Source organism: Oncorhynchus masou, chromosome 27 (genome assembly GCF_036934945.1).
Source record: "Oncorhynchus masou masou isolate Uvic2021 chromosome 27, UVic_Omas_1.1, whole genome shotgun sequence".
Taxonomy (NCBI): Eukaryota; Metazoa; Chordata; class Actinopteri; order Salmoniformes; family Salmonidae; genus Oncorhynchus; species Oncorhynchus masou.
Window position 1 is genome coordinate 45548614 of NC_088238.1, and position 10222 is coordinate 45558835.

The window sequence follows — 10222 nt, forward strand, 5'->3', positions numbered from 1 at the left end:
TTCCTTGGGAGATAATACGGTCGGCATTTCATTGTGAGGAATTCTAGGTCAGGTGAACAAAGGGATTTGAATTCCTGTATGTTGTTGCAATTACACAATGAGTCGTTAATCATGAAACATACACCCCGCCTTCTTCTTCCCGGAGAGATGTTTATTCCTGTTGGGCGCGATGTACAAAGAATCCAGGTGGCTGGAATCAGTTAAAATGCCCTGAATGGTTCGGAAAAAGGATTCCGCTTCGGGAAAGTCGTATTTCTGGTCGTAGTGCTGGTAAGTTGACGTCGCTCTGATATCCAATAGTTCTTCCCGGCTGTATGCAATAACACTTAAGATTTTTTGGGCTAACAACGTAAGAAATAGTACATAAAAAAACGAAATACTGCAAAGTTTCCTAAGGACTCTCTGTCAGTGCCATCTTGTAGAAATCTTCTTTATGGTTCTTAAATGTTTTCAACTCAAGATCCAAATGAGAAATTGACCCTAAATAAATGACCCTAAATAAAAATAAATAGTGTGTGATTATAGATCTATTCTCATAACTCAGGACCGATAGTTTAAGAATGCACATTTATGCACATTTTAAGGTTGGGAAAATTCTATTGGCTTTGCACATCGAACTGACTGGCACTGGTCTGGTGTTTACCGTCCAGATGAACAGATGAAGAGAGGTGTGAAAAGAGCCATCTTTTCGGTCTCAAAGCCATCTTTTGGCTGGTTGACTGGAAATCTGTTGAGACATACAGAGAGAGAGAGAGAGAGAGAGAGAGAGAGAGAGAGAGAGAGAGAGAGAGAGAGAGAGAGAGAGAGAGAGAGAGAGAGAGAGAGAGAGAGAGAGAGAGAGAGAGACATTTCATCCCCAGTGTTAGTCTATGAGAGACCCAGTGATGTTCACCTCAGCAGGTCTCGCTCTACACTGAGCTGCTCCTTCCTGTCACTCACACCACAGGAAGTGATGTGTACACTTACTGGCACCTCCTCTACCTCAGACCCCAATCATATTCTCCTTATAAGGTGCTTCTCGGAATAGGGGGCTGTGACCAGTGCAAAGCCAAGACAGGAAATACTAAGGGGGGAATAACATCATGACAAAGGCAATTTTGGTCCTCTCTAACCACACCCTGAACAACTGAGCTGAGTGGCCTAACTGAGTTGGAGAGGGCTACAGTGGCCCTGAGGTACAACTCACAACCACTGCAGAGATATTTACTGATTTACATTTCAATACATTTTATTTAACTACACATACAATATAGAATGATTTAAACATGTATTCAAAGATATGGACAACCAATTTTCCTCCTCTTCCATCCTCCTCCACTTTGTCATCTTGTAGCAGCATACACTTAATGGGTTCTGACTTCTAAACTTTAAAGATTGTTAATTATCAGGTATCCTATGGAAAGGAGAAGGGCAACAGTCTGGTTGCTACACCAAAAGTTAATGGTCATCTGTAGGAGGAATGTATATGGTGGAGTCAACTAAGGTTGGATATGAGCCAGGGGTGTGAAATGTTACTGATTAAGGAAAAGGCAATCAGGTGGTTGCGGTCACTGATAAAGGTGGAGAACTGTGGATTAGTGAGGAATGGGGGCCGAGGTCAGGTCAATTCACATTAAGGGAGAAGGAACAGTTTATTACCCACATCACTTAACTTCCTGCCTGACAATAAAGATGTCATGTTTTGAGGGAAGGAGGAGACTTCACCAGAATTGGGGTATGTATACTTGTGCTGGTGTGAACATGTCTTTGTCTCTTCAGCTGTCTGACCCATTAGGTGATAAACTTGGTTTGAGCTTTAATAATCGTCCGTGAGTTTTTACTCTGTTAATTTAGAACCTAACACACTATACGGGGGTCCAGCTCCTTCTCTCTTCTCCTCTCCATCTTCCTCCTCTTGGAGGTGAAATTCAAGGAAGCATAATTCAATGCATTGGTATCTTGGTTCTGGTTTGCAAACACCATGACAGACTACATTTTCACAGTTACTGAAATGCTTATATGTCAGTATTTAATGATAAAGTATTTACCTGATCATTTTGTGGTTGTCTTTGAGAATTATGCCCTGAATATGATGTAAAAAAGACAAGAGAACGGATTAATGGATCATTCCATTCTAGTGAACACACTGACTCTTCGGATTTTCAGTGTACAGTATGTCATGGGCAAAACATCTACATTAAAGATGTAGTTGACAGGACCAATATTATCATGAAATGTGTTGTGTTTGTCTGCGTCTCGTCTGATCTTGAGGACCAGGATGAGGATGACTATCAGTAGAACAGCAGTCACAACGCCAAGGATCACAACCAGGGGAAGAAGGTACATGGTACATATCTTTATGCGCTCCTACTACATTTACATTTACATTTAAGTCATTTAGCAGACGCTCTTATCCAGAGCGACTTACAAATTGGTGAATTCACCTTCTGACATCCAGTGGAACAGCCACTTTACAATAGTAGACTGATAGTTCCATTACAATGTCCTATTAGAGTACATTTTATTAAATCACTTGGTGGTCCTTTAATGACAGACCTAAACATTTCATCATGTAGATATTTTTTCATCTACACGACTCTCTTTAGATTACTCTGGTGTTTCCTCACCTCCGTTGTGCCCTATAGCACTGCGATTAGTAATAATAGAGAAGTATTTATTTTTCAAAATTATAATGCAAAAAAATATGTCCATCAATGGTTTGCCTTTGTTTCATGATAAGTCCTTATTAGTTTGATACACATTTTCAAATGTATCAAAAGCCTGATAAATAGTTGAAAACATACCTTTAATTTTTTAGATATGTTGCATTGACAAAGAACATGTGGCTATGTGGATACAATCCACAGAAATAAAGGCCACAGTCACCTATTTCAACATTTGTGATTTTGAGGAAGTTAGTGTTGTTGTTGCTGAACATTCCAAAATGGCTTCTTTGAAAACCATTGTGAAGATCAGGTGTTGAATTAAAGCCATACATAGACGAGATACACACAGGTTCTTATCCGTTGACTTGCTTGAACCATGCTGTGTGTCCCACAGCCATTGTAATATTGGAGCACTGCAAGGTGATGTTATCCCCAATACGAACCTCCATTGTTTGAGACTGAGAAACCAAAGCAGAGACCAAACCTGAAACACAGAGAAGGAAGTTAATGACTATAATCGCTGTTATCACATGTACATGTTAGAAATCAGGAAGAAGGGCCTCCCAAGTGGTGCAGTGGTTTAAGGCATGGCATTGCCGTGCTAGCTGTGCCACTAGAGATTCTGGGTTTGAGTCCAGCCTGTCACAGCCGGCCGCGACTGGGAGACCCAAGGGGCGACAAACAATTGGCCCAGCGCCGTCTGGGTTAGGGGAGGATTTGGCTGGCAGGGACGTCCTTGTCCCATCGCGCACTAGCGACTCCTGTTGCAGGCTGGGGGCAGTATACGCTGATATGGTCGCCAAGTGCACAGTGTTTCCTCTGACACACTGGTGCGGCTGGCTTCCGGGTTAAGTGGGCATTGTGTCAAGAAGCAGTGTGGCTTGATTGGGTTGTGTTTCGGAGGATGCATGGCTCTCGACCTTCGCCTCTCCCGAGTTCGTATGGGAGTTGCAGCAATGAGACAAGACTGCAACTACCAATTGGATACCACGAAAACGGGGTAATAAATGATTTCAAAAAATGTATCAGGAAGAAGTGCTGCACTGAACATTCTGGTTATACATGATGGATGCAGTCAATCTTACTCTGTCTCCATGATAGATTCAATAGTAGTTTACTTACTCAATCCATAGAGCAGTAGAGCTGGTAGGAAGGTTCTCGCCATTCTGTGTGGTTGTGAATCAGAGAACACCTCATTATTCACGTTGAGATCACAGTGAAATCAAAAGGGATTTCATTGGTTGGGGGCGTGGTAGTTAGGATTGGACCACAATGTCTATTTACAGAAAGCAGAATTGACACAGACATTTTATGTGGAGTGTAAAAACAGAAGTGTAGCATATTTGCGTTGAATCAAAATGGAGATTGGTGTTAGGGTTTGGTTGGGTTCATATAGGTCAGCGTTTTGCAAACCAGAGGTTTCGACCCGTGTGGTGTCCCCTGATTCAAAAATGGGGTCATGAGAAGAAAATCTGAAATAAAACTTACAAAATCACTCTTAGCTGTTAGATGCGGTTGTAATAAACATAGTGGTTTCTGATGTGTCTATCTTTTGAACAGTTTAATTTACAAAATATTATGACCCTATCCCTGAAAGATACGACTCTAAGGAACACGTGTGTGTCTTCTGTTTCCCTCTACAATGCCCACAAGCACTCAGGACTCATTAGAACAGAGTGGACAAGACCATTCACTAAATAAGATTAGGGGGAGGCATGATCAATGATGACATTCTTTTCTACACGAAAACTTTATTACCTGGTGATATTCTTCTGAACTTCCCAATACCTTTCTGATGCATTTCAATCACTTCAAACCACACTTCCTTCAAGATTGAAGTTCTGTCAGAAGTACTTCAGACTGACTTGGCCTGTTGATTACAGTAAACATTACAAGTAAACAATGGCCATTGATTACATTACACTTTTAATATGGTGGGGTCTTGAAAAATGGTGGTATTCAAAATTGGGTCACAGGGCCAAAAAAGAATGGGAGCAACAGATTTAGGTGTTTGGGTTTGGTGGGGCTCATAGAGGACCACAAGGCTACACACAACAGATGGATTATACAGTACCAGACAAAGGTTTAGACACACCTACTCACTCAATGTTTTTTCTTTATTTTTGTACTATTTTCTACATTGTAGAATAGTAGAGAAGACATCAAAACTATGAAGCAGAATAATGTAGTAACCGAAAAAGTGTTCAACAAATCAAAATATATTTTATATTCTTCAAAGTAGCCACCATTTGCCTTGATGACAGCTTTGCACACTCTTGGCATTCTCTCAACCAACTTGACCTGGAATGCTTTTCCAGCAGTCTTGAAGGAGTTCCCACATATGCTGAGTACTTGTTGGCTGCTTTTCCGTCACTCTGCGGTTCAACTCATCCCAAACCATCTGAATTGGGTTGAGGTTGGGTGATCGTGGAGGCCAGGTCATCTGATGCAGCACTCCATCACTCTAGTTCTTGGTCAAATAGGCAATACACAGCCTGGAGGTGTGTTGGGTCACTGTCCTGTTGAAAAACAAATGTTAGTCCTGCATAGCGCAAACCAGATGGGATGGCGTATCGCTACAGAACGCTGTGGTGCCATGCTGATTAAGTGTGCCTTGAATTCTAACTAAATCACAGACAGTGTCACCAGCAAAGCACCCCCACACATCACACTTCCTCTTCCATGCTTCACGGTGGGAACCACACATGTGGAGATCATCTGTTCAGCTACTCTGCATCTCACAAAGACACGGTGGTTGGAACCAAAAATCTCAAATTTGGACTCATCAGACCAGGACTCATCAGACAGATTTCCACCGGTGTAATATCCAGTGCTCGTATTTCTTGGCCCAAGCTAGACTCTTCTTCTTATTGGTGTTGTAAGAATATTTTGAAGATAAATACACAACGCAGAGGATGAGAGATCAATAGAGTACTAACGATCAATGGAAATAGTGTTTTTTTTTGTAATATCAATGGGTCAGAGACATGGGAGGAATTTCAGTCCGGGACTCATGGCAAGTTCTCATTGGTCCAAATTGTTTATACATTGAACCTGAAATAGGATACTTGGCCATTGGCCCAGTTTTATTGCAAAGGAATTCTAATTGGTCGACAACAGGCTTGGGCTGGGTTAAAAAACTACATCCTGTCCCTTTGTTCTGTGGCGAGAATCACAGTTTCACGGTCGTCGTATGAAGGAGAAGAGGAGGACCGAGGTGCAGCGTGATATGTGTCCATATTTATTACGGAACACGGAAATAACAAAACTAACAAAGAGAACGACCGAAAACAGTTCTGGCTGGTGCATACACACAACAGAAAACAGAAAATAATCACCCACGAAACACAATATAAAACAGGCTACCTAAATATGGTTCTCAATCACGGACAACGATTGACAGCTGCCTCTGATTGAGAACCATACCATGCCAAACACAGAAATAGCAAATTATAGAGAAACTAACAATGACAATCCACCCAACGCACACCCTGACCATACTAAAACAAAGACATAACAAAAGAACTAAGGTCAGAATGTGACACACAGGAGAGAATCACTGAAGATAATAACTGAGGACATGGGGAGAATGAACATCTTCCTCCTCACATTGATTTGTTCTCTTTTGAAAAACCTATTTTCCTCCCCCTGATTTGCTTTGGGGTCTGTGTTATTGAAGAGTAACATCAACTGCTAACAGTGTCCTTTAGAAGTGGTTTCTTTGCAGCAATTTGAACATGAAGGCCTGATACACGCAGTCTCCGCTGAACAGTTGATGTTAAGATGTGTCTGTTACTTGAACTCCATGAAGCATTTATTTGGGCTGCAATCTGAGGTGCAGTTAACTCTAATGAACTTATCCTCTGCAGCAGAGGTAACTCTGGGTCTTCCTTTCCTGTGGCAGTCATCTTGAAAGCCAGTTTCATCATAGTGATTGATGGTTTTTGCGACTGCGCTTGAAGAAATGTTTGAAGTTCTTGATATGTTCCGTATTGACTGACCTTCATGTCTTAAAGTAATGGAGGACTGTCATTTCACTTTGCTTATTTGAGCTGTTCTTGCCGTAATATGGACTTGGTATTTTACAAAATAGGGCTATCTTCTGTATACCACCCATACCTTGTCACAACACAACTTATCGGCTCAAACGCATTAAGAAGGAAAGAAATTCCACAAATTAACTTTTAACATGGAACACCTCTTAATTGAAATGCATTCCAGGTGACAATCTCATGAAGCTGGTTGAGAGAATGCCAAGAGTGTGCAAAGCTGTCATCAAGGCAAAGGGTGGCTACTTTTGGGAATCTCAAATATTAAATATATTTTTTATCACGTTTCAGGAGAAGACCCAGATGCAGACAGTGTTGTCATGACTTTGGCCTGGGGGTAGGTTTATGACAGACATAAATACCTCTTCCCCCTTTTTTCCTCTCTCTACCCTACTGATGTGACATTTGAAAACCCCTTGGTTAACATAGAGATTCTGGGAACATCAGAAGGTGGGGGGGAAATGAACTATATTCTGGTAATTCGACCAATTGAACATATGTCTGAGACATTCTCATCAATGACATTATGACATAAACTCTACAGTGGAAAGTCTGCACATTGTAGTTATCGGAGTCACATGGAATTGTTGTTCAATTTAAATTTTTGAATATAAAATTATTGGGGAAGAGATTACATGTAATTTTAGCTTCCAAATGAGAGATTTGGGTTTTCATAAGGTTAGGGCTCTGCTCAATCAGTGGCCTGCCCCTGTGAAGAGACATGGGTTATAAAACTTTTCAGACACACCCTTCTCGCTCCACTATATAAAGCCTTGTCGAAAATGTAACCTCCTGTTCCAAGTACGTGAGGTCTGCTGTCTCTGCGTTAAAAGGACTAACATGTCAACTACAGAACTAAGCCAACCTCAGCGTGAGCTTTGGTTGCGAAATGGTATGAACTTTGAACTCTTATTCACTACAGAAGTGATACCTCCTAGCCGTTGAGTTAGCAACAGCAGCTGCAAACGTGGTCCAGGAAAGAACAGACAGAGTATCCTGTCTACCACACAATGACGTTACTACAACGTATCCAATTGACCACCAGAGGCATTCTTCAAAGGACAAAGGACTCGGTTTGGCAACACAGCCTTCCATCTACCACCAACCTACCGAAGCGCAGCTCAGAGTAAATATTTATTGCATTTTCCTTTTCCAAATGAGCGGTAATTTAGAATGCATAAGATACTGTATTTACGACAGCACAGCTTCTCCCTGTGTCCCTCAGTCTTCCCACTCTTTCACTCAAACCCAGTCCATTTTCTTTTGTGTAACCAGCTGTCATATCGGTTCCTCCCGCTAGGGACGTTTTCCTTTATGACGTAATTTGTCATTAAGGTATAGTTCATTCTGTGTATATGTAATTCTGTGTGATTAGTCAGGTATTTAGTAAATAAATAATTAAACTAAATTTTGTATTGCTGATTCAACTTGTTAGCCAGGGTTCGTGAAGATAACCAAGAATTTACAACTTTCAGATGAGACTGAATTAAGGTGACGATTAATATTGACTGCTACTGATGTAAAATATTACTAGGTCTTTAAGAGTTTATTCGGAAGATAACAGTTCTATAAATATTATTTTGTGGTGCCCCGACTCTCTAGTTAATTACATTTACATGATTAGCTCAATCAGGTAATATTAATTATGGAGGAATGATTTTATAGAATAGCATGTCATATCACTTAATCCGGCATAGCCAAAGACACGACAGTGTTGAAGCCCTAACCTCAGCCCTCACCCTAGTCCTAGCCGTAACCCTAACCTAACCCTAGCCTGACTGTAGATACAGCTACAAAGGTAGTCAAGTCTTTTCAGAGACAGGCGTTATTGCGAGAAGGGTAGTTGCAGTCCAGTATGGTGACTGGAGAATGGCCGAGTGGGTGTGTCGAAAGGAAAGTAGTGGGCATGTGGAAAGGAGTTAGTGTGTCAAAGGCACTCTGATATAAGTTAGACTGTTTTGATTGAGCTGTGTTTTTTTTATTTCAGTTCCTAACCATGCAGCTACGATACCATAACCCAAGAGTACATCTTTTTTTCGTACATTTGTTTTGTACATCTGTTTTGAAGCCCATGCAAGGTCGTCTGAGTCGTATTTCTACAATTCTACATTTTGAATTATAAAACTGACAACTGTTATTTTTTATTGGAAGTACTGGTGATGGGTGTACTGTTGCTTCATGTGTTGTACATGTGTGCTTACTGTGACTGTCCCCCAGATATTGGCTACTACATTAGGTAGCTACTTCCCACGCCGTTGCTGGACATTGGTGCTTGACAAACGGGAGCAAAGGGCACTGTGTCCTGGTGTTGTTGCCGTTCATACCCTCCCCATTGAGTAGTATAGTGTATGTACTGTATGTATCACATTTAGATGGTTTACAATATTGGTTATTGTGTATGCTGCTATCCTAATTGAAAAAAGATAATGGGATGGTAAAAAATTGGCACGTTAGCTACCGCTGGCGACACGACCATGATACAGCTCCCCAGTAAGAAGCACCTCGGATCAGTGCACTGGTCGCCAGCTTATCGACTCATCATTCAGCCAAATTGTCACGTCCTGACCTTAATTCCTTTTTTATCTCTATTATAGTTGGGTCAGGGTGTGAGTTGGGGTGGGCATTCTATGTTTGTTCTGTGTGTTATAGTTCTATGTGTTTGGCCTGGTATGGTTCCCAATCCGAGGCAGCTGTCCATCGTTGTCTCTGATTGAGAACCATACTTAGGCAGCCTGTTTTCCCCCTATGGGTTGTGGGTAGTTGTTTTCTGTGTCTGTGTTTCACCATACAGAACTGTTTCGATTTTCATTGTTTCACTTTGGTTATTTTGTATTCAGTGTTCAGTTTTATTTCATTGAAATGGACACTTACCACGCTGCGTTTTGGCCCGATCTTTCATACTCCTCATCAGATGAAGAAGATCGTTACACAAAACGGTCTTGAGTGGCAACAAATCTGCCAAATTAGCTGATTCACTTTCCATACACCCACTCCTTTCGACAAACCCACTCGCCCATACTCCTGTCACCATATTGGGCTGCAGCTACCCATACTTGTCTTTAGATCATGATCATAACATGAAGATCTGTCTGGGTGTCAGAGCTACTAACCCGGGGGTTCCCAAACTTTTTGCCCGTGACCCTATTTTGATATTAAACATTCTTTGCGACCCCACCATGTAAAAAAAAGTATGTAATCAATGACCAATGTTTTCTTTTATAATTGGAGCTATGACAGTCTATTACAAATCAGTCTAACAGTACTTTTGACAGTTTTCAATCTGAAGGAAGTAAGGTTTGAAGAGACTGAAATGCATCAGAAAGGTATTGGGAAGTTCAGAAGATCACCAGGCAATAATTCTGATGACGTTCGAGGGAAACAGAAGATACATATGTGTTCCTGAGAGTATTATCCTTCATTAATGGGGTCATAATATTTTGTAGTTTGAACCATTCCAAATATAGAGCCAAATTTGTAGATAGAAAACTGAAACAGCTCTATTTATTAGAACCCCATCTAGCGGCTGCT

At 41.2% G+C, this 10222-nt stretch overlaps 1 long non-coding RNA gene across 1 annotated transcript; it reads right to left on the minus strand.

The window, feature by feature from the left end:
- Positions 1 to 449: 449 nt before the first annotated feature.
- Positions 450 to 3832, minus strand: LOC135516288 (uncharacterized). The gene is made up of 4 exons (XR_010451918.1): positions 3768 to 3832; positions 2784 to 3129; positions 2028 to 2062; positions 450 to 727 (listed from the first exon to the last, which is right to left on the minus strand). It is a non-coding gene; the product is annotated as an uncharacterized LOC135516288 (long non-coding RNA).
- Positions 3833 to 10222: the final 6390 nt, after the last annotated feature.